The sequence below is a fragment of the Arachis ipaensis genome, chromosome B01, assembly GCF_000816755.2.
Source record: "Arachis ipaensis cultivar K30076 chromosome B01, Araip1.1, whole genome shotgun sequence".
NCBI classification, from domain to species: Eukaryota; Viridiplantae; Streptophyta; class Magnoliopsida; order Fabales; family Fabaceae; genus Arachis; species Arachis ipaensis.
In genome coordinates this window covers 87080862-87093703 of record NC_029785.2, presented here as the reverse complement: position 1 = coordinate 87093703, position 12842 = coordinate 87080862, and positions in this window count along the sequence as shown.

The window sequence follows — 12842 nt, the reverse complement described above, 5'->3', positions numbered from 1 at the left end:
TTTAGCACAAGATAAACCATAAAATAGTGGTTTAGCAATCTCCCCACACTTAAACATTAGCATGTCCTCATGCTAAACTCAAGGAGATAAAAGGAATGAATGGGGGAAAGTAAGACTCATGTAATACAACCTATGTATGTGAATGCAACTAAATGCTAAGATGTTTCTATCTACCTGGTCAAAAGTAACCAAGTTCTCCAAGACAAATATAAATTAGATTCCACTAATTCAAATCATACAATAAAAGACAAGTAAACTTGTAAGAAGATAGCTCATGAAAGCAGGGAACATGGAATCAAGCATTGAACCCTCACTAGTAGTGTATATGCACTCTAATCGCTCAAGTGTCTAGGGTTAATCCACTCTACTCTTCTCTAGTCATGCTTTCTAAAACTTTGTTCTTCATCTAACCAATCAACAAATATTTAGTGTACAAATGCAAACATCATAAGGTCTTTTCAAGGTTGTAATAGGGCTAAGGTAAGGGTGAGGATACATGTATGGCCAAGTGAGCTGTAAATTGAATCTTTGACTAACCTAAGTTCTCACCTAACACATACACACACTCTATATAATTCTAAAATCATGCCTAGTTACCCATAATCTCACTTTTGTGTATTTCACATACTCATATATCAAATTTTCTTTAATTTCACCACATATGCATTGATCTTTTATTAAACTTAATATTGGGGTAATTTTGTCCCCTATTCATTTATTTATTTATATTGTACTACTTGTTTATTTAATGGAATTTTTTTTTGAACATGAAAGCAAACATAACATATCAATTTATTTATTTATTTATTTATTTATTTATTTATTTATTTATTTATTTATTTTGTAATTTTTTTTTTAATTGGTAAACATGAAAGCAAACATAACATATTAATGCATATGGTTTTTCTGGTTTCATATGAGTATGCACCCAAATTTCCAATATTTTTGTTAATAGAATATAATACTTTTTTCATCAACCTAAGTTCCCACAATTCCCCACACTTAGTTGACACACAATCTCTATCTTAAGCTAACCAAAGATTTAAATGGGATAATTAATTGTTTTTCTGCTTAAGGCTAGTGATGTGGTAATATAAAGAACAAATAGGGATTAAAAGGCTCAAAGTGGCAGACAAGGGTAATTGAAATGGTAGGCTATTTGGGGTAAGTGAGCTAATAACAATTGATGGCCTCAATCATATGTATGCATGAATATACACTAAACAATGGACATATAGAATGGAACAGACCATAGATTGCAATCATAGAGGAGAAAACACACAAGAATAAAATATTATAGTTAAATAATATAACCATATAATTAAGCTCAAAATCTCACAGGTTGTGTGTTCTTAGCTATAAACAATGTTCCAAATTACAATCTTTAAACAAGTTTAACAAATTTTCAATTTAAATTAGTGAATTACTATAAAATAGGGTCTTTAAAAGAAACTCAACACTTTAACCAAGCAGAACATACATGCAAGCAATTATTATCATGCAATCTATCCTATCAAACAAAAGAAAAATTAAAATGTTGGTGTTAAAAGAGAGAGATTACCTCCGAAAGTCAAGGACTGACCTCCCCACACTTAAGTCTTGGCACGGTCCTCCTTGCCATCAATAAGGAGCAAGGTAGGGCTGGAAGCATCGCCTCCGCTGTCTGGTTCACCATGGCTCCCTGTGCTACTGGATGAGGGAGAGTCCGGGGTGTCCTTCTGTTCCGGAGGTGGGTGGGTACCAAGTAAGAGTTCCTTCAGATAGTTGTATCGGCGCTTGTTGCGGCGCTCCAATTGCTCCATTTGCTGGTCTTGTCGGTCGAACCTCTCAAGGATCTGAAGGAACATCTGATAGGTAGACGGTGCTTGTGGTGTGTATGATGGTGGAGTAGAAGATGGAGGATCAAAAGATGGGCCTGTAGGCTGGCTCGCAGAGGGAACTGGTGGCCTGATGTACTTCCCATTCGGGACATACTGGTCGGCCCTTGGGATCATGGTCTTGGTATCCCCTGCCCGATAGAAAACACATGCTGTAGAGACTAAATCTGAAACCAATGCGGGGAAAGGTAGGTTACCCGCTATCTGCACATGTCCCATGGCCTGCCAGATGTGTCGGGACAGCTTAAGAGGTTGCTCTGTCAGGATGCACCATATGAGAACAGACATGTCCGCTGTCAAGGTGGACTCATGAGTGCTCGGAAAGATATAGTGGGACATAATCTGTACCCACACACGAGCCTCCAAGGTTAGTGATTGGGCGGAGATGCTCTTGGGTTTTGATCGATGCTGCCCATAGATCCAGGTGCTGCCCTGTTGGGCTATAACTCCAAGGACGCTGGCCCAGTCGAACTAATACATCTGGCGCTTAAGAGAGGCCTCTTGATATGCATCCAGCCCCTCTGGGCAAGGTGGAAGCTACAGGGCTCGCTGTATGGCACTCTCGGAGACAGGGACTTGCTTCTGACGAACAAAGACAGACTGTAGAGTAGGCGAGTGGAAGTTGGAGTAGAACTCAACTACCCAAGATAGGTTAGCCTCTCACGGCTGCCTCCTCAAAAATCCCCACTGTCTCCTCTCGATGCGGGTGATAAATCCCATTTTTAAGGTTTATCTTGTGTTGAATTTAGAGGGTTTTGTCAATTTTTCTCCCATTTATCCAATGAAATAGCATGGTTTGTAAATTCTCCTTTAATTGTGCTTAAGAGCAAAAACATGCTTTTTAGGTCTTAAAATAGCTAAATTTAATTCACCTTGATTCTATTAGGCGCCTTGATATGTTTGTTAAGTGATTTTAGATTTAGGAGGCAAGGATTGGATTGAGGGAATGAAGAAAAAGCATGTAGAAATGGAGAACTCATGAAGAAATGAAGGAATCGCAAAGCTGTCAAGCCTAACCTCTTCGCACTTAATCAACCATAACTTGAGCTACAGATGTCCAAATGATGCGGTTCTAGTTATGATGGAAAGTTAACATCCGGGGCTTTAAAATGTTATAAAATTTGCCATAGTTGCATTGCGTTTAGGGATGCGCGCGCACTGTACATGTACGCACCGATGTTGCACGTGACTCACTAAAGTGCAACTCGTGGCCAGCGATTTCTGAAGCATTTTTGGCCAAATCCAACTCATTTCTGATGCTATTTAACCCAATGATTGAAGAAGGATGAGACATCTAGACACTTAGTTTTAGTTTAAGTTTTGGAGGGAAAGTTAGTTTCTAGAGAGAGAAGCTCTCACTTCTCTCTAGGATTAGGATTAGGTTAGATCTATATTCGGAATTCTTAGATCTAGGTTAATTTCATGCTTTGATTCACTTTTCCCTTTGTAATTATTCTTCTTCTACATCTCTTCTCTCTAGTTTAGAATTTAATTCTTGTAATTCTCTACTTTTATGTTGATGCACTTTTGTTCTTCTATCTCTCTTTAATGCAATGCATGTTTTGATTTCCTTTATTGTTCATTTGATTTGTTGTTGTTTAATTCCTTGCAATTGAGTAGTATAGATTTACTTTTCTTGAAATTTTACTATGCTTTCCTTTTATGCCTTCCAAGTGTTTGATAAAATGCTTGGTTGGATTTTAGAGTAGAATTTTATGCTCTTGGCTTGGGAAGGTAACTTAGGAACTATTGAGTTACTAATGTCCAAGTAATTGATGATTGGGAGCCATTAACTCTAGGTCTCACTAATTGAATTGGTGGAGAGCTAGGACTTATGGACTTGGATTGGTATAGCTCACTTGACTTTCCTTTGCTATTAGTTAGGAGATGACTTAGTGGGATTGATCCTTGCCAATTCTCATGTTGTGGTTAGTGATAAGGATAGAGATCCTTAACCACCAAACCTTGCCAAGACCGTTTTATCATTTACATTTCCATTGCCATTTATTTTTCTTGTTTCTTATCCAAAACCCCAAAACATACCTCGTAACCAATAGCAAGACACTTTATCGCAATTCCTAGGGAAAACGACCCGAGGTTTAAATACTTCGGTTTATAATTTTAGGGGTTTGTTTTAGTGACAAACAATCTTTTGTATGAAAGGATTATTTGTTGGTTTAGAAACTATACTTGCAACGAGACTTCAATTGTGAAATTATACACCATCAATCTTCCAATCATCAAAATGGCGCCGTTGCCGGGGATTTGTAATGGTGTCATGTTATTGGTTATTTTATATATGTGAATACTGTGAATAGCTTGATTTTTGGATTTCTTGTTAGTTTTTGCTAGCTTTAGGACTTTGTTTCATTATTTCTTATTAGCTTTTGTTTCTTATTTTCTCTTTTTATTATGAATTCTCACTTTAGCTGAGTTTGGTTCTAACTATGTTGTAGGAAATGAGGGCTACAATGAAGATGTGTATCAAGGATGGGATAATCAAAGGTGGGAGGAGCGATATGCATATGATCAATCTTTATGGCAACAACCTCCACCAATGCACCATGAACAAGAGCCATTCTATGATGCATACCAATCCAATGGCTATGGTGAATCTCCTTGTGACTTTCAAGAACCACCACCATATGCCTATGAGCCATATCCTCAAGATAACCCTCAACCATACTCACAAGCCCCTTTTCACCAACCACCTTCATATGACCCTAATCCATATCCGCCATTCCAATAACCATTTGAGCCATATGAGCCAAATATTAAACCACCACCCTTCCAACCTCAATACCTCCAAGAACCACCCCCTCCATATTATTATCAAGATGAACCACCTCCAATATATGAAAATTTTCAACCACAAGAAGAACTCTCCTTCCCACCACAACCTCCCATGGACAAATACTCATGTCCATTGATCCAAGAGCCATATGGTCCTAATAATATTATCCAAGAAGAACAAGAGTCAAGGGATCAACTCAAGGAAATATTGGATTAACTTCAAGCAACCATGGAGCGTGTTGTGCAACAAGTGGAAAGAACAAGAGTCAAGAGATCGTCTCAAGAAGCATTGGGTCAATTTCAAGCAACCATGGAGCATGTTGTGCAACAAGTGGAAATAGTGGAAAGTATTAAACCACCACAACTCTACCAAGAGGAACCACCTTCCTACTATGAGTCCTTCCTTCAAAATGATGAACCCTTCCATCCACCCCAACCTCCGATGGATGACATCATTGATGTTCTTGTTCAAGGACAAGAGGAGATGAAAAGGGATGTGGAACAATTCACGGCCGCCTTGGACGAGCTGGTAAACCGGTTAGCATCCCAATGCTTGAACACTCAAGGAACTCCCAGCTACATGTGGAGAAACCAATGAAGAGCATAACATGAAAGAGAGATTGGTGGAGAATGAGGGAAGTTTCTTTATATTGGAACAATTGGAGGAAGATATAATTGTTGAAGACAAGGAAGAAGTAGTTGAAGACTTAGGAGATGCGGAGCCTCCATGGAAACATAGAGTTGAGGAAAACCCCTCCAAGAAGATTGACTTTGATGCTAAGGAGGAATGTGCACAACTTCAAAGGCATATTCCATATGAAAAATTGGACAGGATAGAGCAAGAATTGAGTTCCCTTGGAATTGAAGATCATGCATCAATTCTTAGTGGTGAAGAATCCTTTGAGCATGAAGAACCTTTTCCCGATAAGATAGAAGGTAATGTGGAGGTAAATTGCTCTCATCCTCCCATTTATGATTTGAGTAAGGGAAAAGGCTTAGATAAAATTGTTGAACAAAGTATTACATTTGAGAAAACTTGTGAAGAGGTGGAAGTCCCTAGAAATAGAAGGACGGGAGTTGGTTACGCTTTCTCAAGATCTTTGGAAGCCTCTTTGCATAGGTTGCCATCTACTCCCTCATTTGAGTGGGTGAAATTCATTTCTATTAGCTTTATTATCCCATTTGAATATGGTTTGCTTGAAATGGATGGCCAACTTAGGGAACTTTGTGGGATGAAGCGTAAGCGAAAAAGGTTTTGTGGTTGGCGTTGCAAATCAAGGCTCATTATGGTTGATGCATCAAACATGAGATATAAAGGTTGGAATAGTGCTCAACTAGATGGGTCTAGGAGGACTGTTGGTCACTTTATTGAGAATTCATCTTACTTGCCACCCGGATGGATTAATAATTATCAACTTCAAGACGGGTGTGAAAATAAAGTATAGGATCCTGGATCGCCCAAGGAGAATCAATTTTGGGAGCCCATGGTTTGTGAGGAACTCCACCCAAGCTTGGAGTTATTAATTTTGAAGAATTGGAGACTCTGGAGACTCAAGCATTGGTGGATGTTCCAAGATGAGTTTAAGCACAAGCCACCTTGAGAGGAGCTCCCCATAAGTCCAACTTAAGGACAATAAACAAAAGTGCTAGGTGGGAGACACCCCACCATGGTAAATTCTTTTTATTTTTTTTCCTTTTTGTACATATTGGTAAAGTAGGTTTAATCCCATATTTTGATTAATTTGTTGAGATTATTTGGTAGTTTGGTATGTTAAATAAGGTTTCATGGTGTTCTGGTAACTGTTTGGAGGTTTGGAAGGCTTAGTTTGGTGCAAGAACTTGGAAAACTTTTGAAAAACAGAGCACCAACCCACGCGTGCGCGCACTTGGCGCGTACGCATAACCCAAACATTTTCGACCATCCACGCGCACGCGTGCATGGCATGTATGCGTAAATGCAAAAATTCCATCCCCAGCCAAAAACCCGAGAGTTAGGCCTGCATTGTGTGAACATTGAGCTTAAGGCATAAACTAACCCACGCGTGCGCGCACCTGGCGCGTACGCGTCCTTGATTCTAGTTGCGCAATGCACGCGTACGCATGTTGTACGCGCGCGCGTCGATTGCACCACCTGCATGTTGTGTCAATTCTTATTTGATCTTGATGCTCAATATGCTCTTCATGCTTTGACTTTACTCTTGCATCAAGCATAATGATATGCCTTAGCTTACATTATTTTCTCACTCACATGTTGTAACTACCATGTAGTAGAGAAATTTATTCCTATTTGGCATTAGCCCCCGCCTATGTTCTCTTTACTTTGATATCTTTGTTGTAGGCTTAATTTTCTTTCTTTTTTGCTCTTTTTAGGCTGGCCACCAAGAAAGGAGAAAAAGGAAAAGCTTTTAAATGGGGCAACAAACAAGTCATCCGCACAATCTTTTGACGGAACTCATCAGTTGTAACAACCCATCCACCTTGCTTTTCTTTGCATGCACCGAGGACGGTGCAATCTTCAAGTGTGGGGAGGTCATCCGACCGATCTCCATGGGTAACAATTCCTTTCTCAACACCAATTCTTGATCTTCTTCGTTAGTTAGCTATTGCATTGCATGTTAGGTTGCATGCCAGTTAGAATTTGTACATACTTTGCCACTTCTTTTTATGATTAAGACTACTTGGTTAGGGTGATGATTTCTTTTCCAAGAAAATTATTTTAGGGCACCCTACCAATTTGAAAGAAAAAATTTTGATTGAACTTGCTTGAAAGAATTTATTTTGGAACATGGTTTTTGAGCTAAGAACGCAAACTTGTGAGATTTGAGCCTAATGGTGTGGTTACATCTTATAACCACTTATTTTCCTTCTTGTGTGCATTATTCTCCTTCTATGATTGTGATCTTTGATTTGTTTGATTCTTTATGTCCATTATTTTGTGTATTCATGCATTTATATGATTGAGGCCATCATTTCATTTAGCTCATTTACCCAAATAGCCTACCTTTTACCTACCGTTGTTAGCCAACTTCGAGCCTACGATTAACCCACTTTGTTCTTTAATTTAGCACATTACAAGCCTTAAAGCAAAAAACAATAAATGTCCTTAATTTGGATCTTTGATTAGCATAGGCTAGTGTGACTGTGTATCATTCAAGTGCGGGAAACTTGGGACATTGGTTGGGATAAAAGGGTGTATTGTATTGTTGTTGGTAATATTGGGAATTGGGTACATACTCATGTGTCGATTAAATGTAAAACCATATGCATTTATCAAAAGAAAAAGAAAAAAAATAGAAAGAAAAGAAAAAAAAGAAAAGTAATAAAAAGGGGACAAAATGCCCCAAGTGAAGCTCAATAATAATCAATGCATATGTGTTGTGATCAAGGAAAAAAATGCATGAGTATGTGAAAAAGTGAAGAATTGGTAGTTAGGTTTGTTTAGAATTGTATAGGTCGCTATGTAGGTTAGGTGGGATGTTTAAGGTAATCAAAGATTCAAAATTCAAGTCCACTTGACCAAATATGCATCCTTACCTTGACCCTAGCCCCATTACAACCTATGAAAAGTCCTCATGATAGTTGTATGCATGCATTGAATAAATGTTGATTGTTAGATGAAAAACAAATCTTGGAAAGCATGATTAGGGGTGAATTGAGAGAATGGACCCTATACACTTGAGCGAATAGAGTGCAATCACTTCCGGTGAGGGTTCGATGCTCAATTCCGTGATTCCCGGCTTTCATGAGCTTTCTTCTTGCAAGTCTACTTGAACTTCATCTTGATATTTCAATTGGTAGGATTCATGAATCGTTATAGGATCTTGGCCCTACTTGTGCATGTATGTCTTGGAGATTGATTTACTTTTAACCAAGTTGGTAGAATCATTTTGCATTTAGTTGCATTCATATAGATAGATGCATTTAGGTTATTTGCATTGAATAAATGTCCATACCCCTTCTCTTATCCTTCTTAGTTTAGCATGAGGACATGCTATGGTTTAAGTGTGGGGAGGTTGATAAACCCCATTTTTAGGGTTTATCTTGTGTTGGATTTAGAGGGTTTTGTCAATTTTTCTCTCATTTATCCAATGAAATAGCATGGTTTTGTAAATTCTCCTTTAATTGTGCGTAAGAGTGAAAACATGCTTTTTAGGTCTTAAAATAGCTAAATTTAATTCACCTTGACTCCATTAGGTGCCTTGATATGTTTGTTAAGTGATTTCAGATTTAGGAGGCAAGGATTGGATTGAGGGAATGAAGAAAAAGCATGCAGAAATGGAGAACTCATGAAGAAATGAAGGAATCGCAAAGTTGTCAAGCCTGACCTCTTCGCACTTAATTAACCATAACTTGAGCTACAGAGGTCCAAATGATGCGGTTTTAGTTGTGTTGGAAAGCTAACATCCGGCTTTAAAATGATATAAAATTTGCCATAGTTGCATTGAGCTTAGGGATGCGCGCACGCACTGTACGCGTACGTGCCGATGTTGCACATGACTCACTAAAGTGTAACTTGTGGCCAGCGATTTCTGAAGCATTTTGGGCCCAATCCAACTCATTTCTGATGCTATTTAACCCAATGATTGAAGAAGGATGAGACATCTAGACACTTAGTTAGTTTTAGTTTAAGTTTTGGAGGGAAAGTTAGTTTCTAGAGAGAGAAGCTCTCACTTCTCTCAAGGATTATGATTAGGCTAGATCTAGATTAGGAATCCTTAGATCTAGGTTAATTTCATGCTTTGATTCACTTTTCCCTTTGTAATTATTCTTCTTCTACATCTCTTCTCTCTAGTTTAGCATTTAATTCTTGTAATTCTCTCCTTTTATGTTGATGCACTTTTCTTCTTCCATTTCTCTTTAACACAATGCATGTTTTGATTTCCTTTATTGTTCATTTGATTTGTTGTTGTTTAATTCCTTGCAATTGAGTAGTATAGATTTACCTTTCTTGTAATTTTACTATGCTTTCCTTTTATGCCTTCCAAGTGTTTGATAAAATGCTTGGTTGGATTTTAGAGTAGAATTTTATGCTCTTGGCTTGGGAAGGTAACTTAGGAACTCTTGAGTTACTAATGTCCAAGTAATTGATGATTGGGAGCCATTAACTCTAGGTCTCACTAATTGAATTGGTGGAGAGCTAGGACTTATGGACTTGGATTGGTATAGCTCACTTGACTTTCCTTTACTATTAGTTAGGGGATGACTTAGTGGGATTGATCCTTGCCAATTCTCATGTTGTGGTTAGTGATAAGGATAGAGATCCTTAACCACCAAACCTTGCCAAGACCGTTTTATCATTAACATTTCTATTGCCATTTATTTTTCTTGTCTCTTATCCAAAACCCCAAAACATACCTCGTAACCAATAACAAGACACTTCATCGCAATTCCTAGGGAGAATGACCCAAGGTTTAAATACTTCGGTTTATTATTTTAGGGGTTTGTTTTAGTGACAAACAATCTTTTGTATGAAAGGATTTTTTGTTGGTTTAGAAACTATACTTGCAATGAGACTTCAATTGTGAAATTCTACACCATCAATTTTCCAATCATCAGCGGGGCTCCACAAAATCTACAAAATGTGTTGGGACAATGAGTAGATGCTCATTATTGTAGTTCCTCTCAGCTAGGATGGGGAACATCTGCTCGCAGTAACGGTTAGTGAACCGTGTGGAGTCCCGTGCGGGAAAAGCTTTCTCTGCTTCATCAACTTTAATGATCTGCTTCACCCGCTTTGTTGGCAGCCTGACGCTGGTAGATGGTGGTGCCTTAGCCGGTACTCTCTTGGTTCCTCTCCTTGCTGGTGTCTTGTCAGTGGCCTTCTCTTTTCCTTTCTTGGTACCCATGCCTAAGGAAGAAAGAAAGAGGAAGAGTGTTAAATATATATAATCAAAAACCGGAGGGAGAAAATTCCAAGTGATAATGAATGCCAAAGAAAAGATAATAGCTTAAATACATGGTAGCTACAACATGTAGGTAAGACATCAATTAAGATCAAGAAGGCAATTCATAATAATTAGATGCAAGAGGGTAAAGGCATGCAAGTAATAGGCATGAGAAGCATAACTCAAGCATCAATCAATAAATGTGTCAAATCAAGGAGCACTTGTATGATGACAACTGTGAATGATAATTCCAAATACATGTAGATTACAACTGTTGTGAAAAAGAGGCATTAATATGTAAGAGTAAAATAAAATAGGATTGAAAATGCCATAAGAGCGTTTCCACAAACACTTGGTGTGCAATGTGAAAATAGGAATTAAAAATAATCAATCCAAGTGTATATGAGATCCAAAATTAAATGTCAATTGTCAAATAACTCCTCATAATATCCACAAGATCAAAATAATAAAATAGTACCCAAATAAAGCTCCAACACCAACATAAAAATGCATGAAAAAGAAACATAAATAACTAAAGAAAAAGGAAAATTAAGAAGAAAGGAACAAGGTAATTAAATGCAATAAATAAAAGAAGAAGGAAAGAGTAGAAGGGAAGGAAAAAAAGAACCTGAGTGAGAAGATGGAAGAGGGAAGAAGAAAGTAGTAGATAGTAAGAAGGAATAAGGAAGAAAGAAGGAAAAAGAAAGAAGGAAGAAAGAATTAGGAATGAAAAAGAATTAGGATTGGGAGGGAGAATAATTGAATCTGGGCGGCATACTGGTGTAACCACGCGGCACATGCGACGCGTATGCGTAAGACACGCGTACGCGTGGGTCGCGTAAAATTCAAACCACGCGTAAGCGTCTGGCATGCGTGCGCGTGCCTTTGGTTGTGCGAATCGCGCGAAGGCAACCCCGCGCACGCACAACTCTCGGGTTGAAATGCATGAGAGCCAAAAAGACATACGACGCGTGCGCGTCATGTACGCGCACGCGTGGATAGCCACATAGTGAAAATTACACGCACGCGTCAGGGATGCGTACGCGTGATGAAAATTGTGCTTCTAGCACAGTTCCTGCCCCAAACCATCACAACTCTCTGTTCAGCACGCTATTTACGCCGATTTTCAGGGTCACGCGTACGCGTCAGGGATGCTTACGCGTGGGCTTGCTTGTGCGCAAAGCACGCTTCCAGCGCCACTCCTACCTAACTCTCTGTTCAATTCCTATTGTTCTCGCATTCACATATGACGCGTGCCCGTCCTAGACGCTTGTGCGTCGAACATACTTTTTTTTATTCAAAATGCAGATGATTATGCAGAAATTATGAATGAATACTGGGAAAAACAAAATAAAATAAAACTAGGAATGAAAAGAAATGATCATACCATGGTGGGTTGTCTCCCACCTAGGACTTTGCTTTTACGTCCTTAAGTTGGACGGTCCACAAGCTCAGTCTTCTTCTGTTGGTGGATCCTCCAAGAGGAAGATCTCCAGCTCCTTGTTGTGCTTCATCTTTTCATCATGATACAGCTTTAAGCGATGTCCATTGACCTTGATGAATTTGGAACTTGAAGAATGACTCAGGTGGAAGACTCCGTATGGCTCTGCCTTCTCTACTCTATAGGGACCTTCCCATCTTGATCGCAGCTTGCCTGGCATGAGCCTCAATCTGAAGTTGTAAAGGAGAACCAACTCCCCTGGTCTGAACTCTCTTCTCTTGATATGCTTGTCATGCACAGCTTTCACCTTCTCTTTGTATAGTCTGGAGTTGTCATATGCTTCGAGTCAAAGGTTCTCCATTCTGCTAGTTGCAGCTTCCTTTTAGCACTGGCTTTCTCAAATTCCATATTTCATTCTCTTACAGCCCAGAAAGCCTTGTGTTCTACCTCCACTAGAAGGTGACAAGCCTTTTCGTATACTAGGCGGAAGGGACTCATTCCAATGGGTGTCTTGTATGCTGTCCGATAAGCCCAAAGCGCGTCTACAAGCCTGGTGCTCCAGTCCTTCCTATGAGGCTTGACAATCTTCTCTAGAATGCACTTTATCTCCCTGTTAGACACCTCTGCTTGCCCATTGGTCTGGGGATGGTAAGCTGTTGCTACCTTGTGCACAATGCCACGTTTCTTCAGTAGACCTGTCAATCTCCTGTAACAAAAAAGAGTGCCTTGATCACTCACGGTTGCTCGTGGTGATCCAAAGCGACAGATAGTATGATTTCTAACAAAAGAGACAACAACGTTAGCATCATCAGTATGGGTAGGAATTGCTTTCACCCATTTAGAAAC